Source organism: Lissotriton vulgaris, chromosome 7 (assembly GCF_964263255.1).
Source record: "Lissotriton vulgaris chromosome 7, aLisVul1.2, whole genome shotgun sequence".
Taxonomy (NCBI): domain Eukaryota; kingdom Metazoa; phylum Chordata; class Amphibia; order Caudata; family Salamandridae; genus Lissotriton; species Lissotriton vulgaris.
In genome coordinates this window covers 548,265,329-548,271,328 of record NC_141695.1, presented here as the reverse complement: position 1 = coordinate 548,271,328, position 6,000 = coordinate 548,265,329, and positions in this window count along the sequence as shown.

Genomic DNA, 6,000 nt, shown 5'->3' with positions numbered 1-6,000 from the left:
TGTATTCCGGTACCTATGAAAGTCTGGCACCTGGCGGCGCGGTCTCTCTAATTTTGAGTTAAGCACAGCAACAGATGTTTAATAATTTAATATACATTATATATGAATAATATCTACTGCTCACACCATTTTTATAGCTGTAAGTGACTTGAAATAGTCTGAATTGTCACACTTCTAGGTGAGTGATGATACTAGTTGTGTTGGTAATGCTATTAGCAGTACTGCCAGGGAGAGAAAATGTGTGGTGCAAGCTGCAATGGCATCCCGAAAAGGGTCCTGGCACTTATGTTTTTTACAAATTAAGCACTGGTTTACTGTGGCTGTTAACAACACAACCCGGCTGGATGCCTATAGTGACATTTCAATGGTTTATTGCATGGATCATGGATGTTTATGTGTGACATTTCCACGGTTTTTGGCCTAGCCCTGTCCAGGATGCTTATGTGTGACGGATTATGGCATGCTTTCTGGCCTGGTTGCTTATGTGTGACATTTCCATGCTTGCTGGCCTGAGGGCTTAAGTGTGACATTTCCACAGTTTATTGCTTGGTTGGGTGCTTGCTTATATGCAACATTTCCATGGTTTATGGCATGGATGCTTATGTGTAACATTTCCATGCGTTCTAGCCTGAGGACATGTGTGACATTTTTCACGGTTTATGGCTTGCGTGCCAGTTGAGGGTGTGGGTGGAGCCAATAGAGGAAGTGGGTGGAGCTAGTGAAGGGAGTGGGTGGAGCTGGGGAAAGGGGTGTGGCCTCTGACAAACATTTGAGCACCTGGACTTCATATTTTACAAATTAAGCACTGGATTTAACGTGTTACATCTTTTGATATGTACATGACTTGCTAGAAGTGTCAACTCGTATCCAGACAAACGAGCACTCGTGAGATGCTGTGTTCTTGTTCTATTCAACCAGGTATCCACTGCATGTGGAACCATAACAATGAGTGTGTTATCCAACACAAATTGTGTCAAAACTGACAATGCGCAACCTTCTCTCTCGTGAACGTACAGTGTAAAGGACTTGCTATAATCCGAGGTACCCAACACTGGAGCAGAACACAGAGCAGTACGTAGGTCAACAAAACTTTTCTGACATTCATCCATCCAAGGGAGCGGATGGGGCGTATCTTTCAACGTTAGAGCCAACAATGGTTTAGCCAAAAGTGAAAAATTGGGAATCCATTGTCTACAGTAGGAAGTGATACCCAAAAAGGCACGCACTTCTCTCTCTGTGGTAGGTAAAGACATCTGTGAAATAGCGTGAATACGTTCTGGGGTCAATCACCTTCCCTCCTTCGACAAGAGATGACCTAAATAGGTAACCTCTTGGCGGGCATATTGCAACTTAGAGGGTGACACCTTATGATGTGAAGCAGGCAAATGATGCAACAATGCAACAGTCATACTCTTACACACATCTTCCGTATCAGCAGCCACCAGCAAATCGTCCACATACTGAATAAGCGTAGCACCTGGAGGCAAAGAGAAAGCATCAAGTTGTGACTTAAGAGCCTTGCTATAGATGGAGGGACTTTCACAATAACCTTGAGGAGCTCTTTTAAATCGGAAACTTCGGCCACCTAGAGAGAAACCAAAGATATCCCTACTTTCTTCAGCAATAGGAATACTAAAGAAAGCGTTCTTGAGATCTATGAGTGAAAACCAAGCTGCCGAAGCGGAAATCATCGTCAACAAAGCTGTAATTTCTAGAACAACAGGAAACTGTGGCACAAGAACAATTTTATTGACTTCTCTAAGGTCAATAACAAATCGATAAACAGGAGGATGTGAAGGATCAGTTCTCTTAAGAATCGGAAGAACAGGACTGTTACAAACATTGCCTCTCGTTTCTTCAATCACACCTTTCTGAATAAAATCATCAACAATAGCCAAAAGTACTCTCTCTCCATCACTAGAGATATGATATTGGGGAATGCGTGGCATTCTAACATTCTCTTTAACTGTGACAACATACTGTGGGATGGCAAGACGACCAATGTCATTTGGGCCTGTAGCCCAAAGACTTTCAGGAAGAGAAAGCAACTCAGGTGGGAACTGGTCTCGGGACAAATATATAGAAGACGTCAATTTCTTCCCCAACGTAAGATGCATGCCAGAAGGGGAACAATACAATGTTGCATGTAGTCTTTTCAATAAATCCCGGCCCAGCAGGTTCTCGCCACAACCAGTTGTCAGAATAAGTGAAGCATCCAAATCATAAGGACCAATCGAAACGGGCAAGGGACAAGAAACCGGATTACAGACTGGGGCGCCAGAAAATCCTACAGAAGTATCCATTAAGCCAGACAAAGGTGCCCCAGGGAGTTTAACATGCATGATAGAACTTCTCATCGCAACAGTATCCAAAAGAAACGGTTCTGAAACACCCATAGTATTGACAGTGACATACAGCCCATTTTGATCTACTGGAATCGACACAACTCCCTTACTTCTTCCATGGCTGTCCTATTCGATATGAAAATCGTCAGCCCCATCTTCAACACAATAATCATCATTATAATACTGCGTAGACTGTACTCTCTGCTGATCAAAGTAATTCGTAGTAGATGGGGGAAAAGAACGCTGCTCCTGAGAGGACACACCTCGTCCTCTACCTCTAGATCCTGTCTGAAAATTACCACGACCTCGTGGAGCAGACATCCCATTATTACGCTGTAATAAAACCCAACACCTATTCTTGTAATGTCCCTCTTCCCTACAATATGCACATTGATTAGGATCTAATGAAGGGCGTGGTACGAAAACCTCAGGCTTCTGGTACACTTTCTGAAACTGTTGGGGTTGAGAATACGGAGGTTGTGCAGGACGCGGAGGATAAGCCTGCTGTAAAAGAACCTTCGTTTTCAAATCTCTATTTTTCTTCTCTTGTTTCCCCTTCTCCTCCTTATCTCTATTCTCATAATACTGTGCAGTAGCCAATATTTTAGCAGGGGAAGAGACAGCCCATGCACTTTCAGAACTCTTTAATTTATTTGACAATTCGGGAAGCAAGTTGTATACAAACTTATCCACAAACAACCGCCGGCCACCCTCTACACTCAGATCCTGACCACTATGATCAATAAACGTCTCTTCAAAACGGGTGAAGAAATCCGAGACGCTTTCATATTTCTTTTGCTTGCATGCAGCCAGCTTATCCCAATTTTCTCGCACCGCAGGCATCATTGTCTTCAACAATTCAATTATTCTGCCTGGTAGGGCCGTAATCAGATCCTCGGGTTTCGCTCCACCCACTTGATTTACCTCCGCAGCCCTAATAGTGGCCAAATCACCACCTAATTCACCAACATAATTTTCCCTACGAATCCGTGCCCATAATGCTTGCGGAACAACATTTCCAAATAACAAATCAATATCAGCCAAATTCATAATACAGGCTTCAACTGGTTGAGACAATTCCTTGTAATATCCAGCAGGGTTTTTACAGGGGTCCGGAAGAGTTTGATTAAGCGCCAATACTTCCGACCTTTTCCAGGGTTCGTGGACCCAAATACGCTGGAAATGAGCAGGGACAAGAGGTGGACCAATCACCTCTTCTCTCCATACGGGAGGAACTTCACGCATCGGATAATTCTTAATGCCTCGTTTACTAGCAGAATCAGCCTCGGAAAAAAACAGGGACAAAAACATGGCTCGAAACGCAACAAGTCTATTTACCGCTTCTTCAACTCGTGGTCCTACAATAAAACCTTTATCAAAATCAGCTTGTAACTTCAGTAGCTCCGAAGGGACCGTATCTAACTCCATATCTTCCCAACCTTTAATAAGAGTTTGACACATGACATTAAAAACATATCTCTGCGTGGGTTCTACCCATTGATGGAAGGAACTCATAATGTCTTCTGTACTATATTCTAGTCCATTCTCAATCCATGTACGAGCGAGGGAACCCAAAACTACTTTCTCATCCGTAAGAGGAAGTTGACAACGAGATTGTCGTCTTGAGAAATCTGGAGATAGATTCAAAGACCCAAGAAGAGGAGAAAAGAAATTTGAAACAGCATCTGCTATTCTCCTATGTGAGGTAGGAGAATCCCTTAAGAGAATAGGAGGCATTACAGATGTAGAAGGCAACAGAGACTGAAACGTAGCCGACTGAGGAACAAGAACGGGGGATTGTAGAGGAGGTGGGGGCTGAATTACAGGATGTAAAGACGGAGCTGAGGTAGGCAAAGGAGCATTAGTAGGCTGAGCTGGTTGCTGAACGATCGGCAATTGAGCAACCACTTGTTGAGCGATAGGAGGGGGTAATGGAGGTGCATTAGGATTTTGGGCATAGGGCGGAGGTGAATTCAATAAACAAGACATTAGGGAATCTTCTTCCAATTCCTTACTTTTATCTGGAGAGGAAGCAGGCAGCATCGGATAGCATCTATCTATCGCCATACGATGTTGTCTCTCCAGTATCTCATTCGCACCATCTACTTCGTTATTTTTAAACTGCTGGGCAGCCTGTATGATTGACATGTTTTGTGCTTTCTTATCCTTTTTCGCTTGTTTAATTTCTTTCTGTTTGGCTTCCTTACGCCAAAGGCGAAAAGAGTCAAACATTGCCGGCCGGGCTTTTCTTCTAAACATAATCGTTTCCAAATTATCTAGTATGGCAGGGTCAAAACTACCATTCTGGGGCCATCTCAAAACTCCACTATTCTTCGTTTATCGGACCCATGTCTCGTTAAAGGTAATGGGACCAATACCATGTTTTGAATAGAGCTCATAAGTGGGAGTTCCAACTGGAGGTATCGGACATGATTCCTCCAACTCGGAATCCCTCGTACAACCTAAGCAACAAATTCTTTTGAACGTACTCAGTCCAGGCATCGTTACTTCTCTAGACTGCTCACAAACAACAAGGGGTGTAAATCAATGAAACAGTACAAACGTACTTACCCCTTGGCTTCAGCTATTGCAATACCTGAATATAAACCCAAAAACAAAACAAAACAAAGTTTTGTGGGAGCGACCCACCAAATACTTAACTAAGGATCGTCCTACACCAGCGAAGGTCCGTCTATCGTCTCGCTTTATCAAACATCATCAGAAGGGTCCAAGGCAGGGCGACAGTCAGGGCAGCAGTCGTCAGCAGCCGTCGGAGAGGAGTAGCCGCGCTGTAAAAAACCTTCTGTCCACTTCCGACATACAGGGGTCGATCACGTGGTGCGCCTCCTCCGGAACTTTCTTGCGGGGCTCCTCACGACCCTCGGGCCAAACCGCTACCGCTGAAGTCACCCCACGTTGGGCGCCAGTTGGAGAACCGCAGCCTTAAGGCCTGGCGCACAGGGTACGCCTGAAATCCCCGGGATTCACCTGCCTTGTCAGAAACAGACAAAACAATGGCCGGGCAGATTGAATCGATACAATAATGCACAGCCTAGTGAAATCAATTGCTTGGTTGGACAACCATTTGTATTGAATTGATTCTTGTTTTATAAAAGATTTTTTGAGAATTTTTTGGCATCAAAAAATACAACACGACATTTACAAAAGTGCAAAGATACATTCAATCTACTAAACAAAACATATCAAAACGAAATACTTAAACAAGAAAATTGTAACAAACAATTAACATAGACAACAATGCTATGCCTCAAATCAATTAATCGTTGAGGCACCAATCCTGGATACAGACTGAACAAGTGGACGAACAGATTGTAATAATAGCCTACTTGTTACCACCCACACAAGATACGCAATGAAATTTGTCACAAAGTGCTTTGACTAGGAATAACACAAAAACTGTTCAGTAATTTACAAGTGTGTTAGTTAATTCCTATCAAGCCCTAGCTATTTAGTATCTTGAAGGTAAGGACGTCGACGCGTTTCGAACCCAATCAAGTTTAACGGGTTCTCCTCAGGACATGGACTGGAGGGTCGTTGTCACTGTGAAATGATAATTAAAAAACGGTATCAGTGAGGGGACTAATAAAAACAACCTCCTCGCTCAGACTCAAAACGCTCTGAAAATAAAGGTACC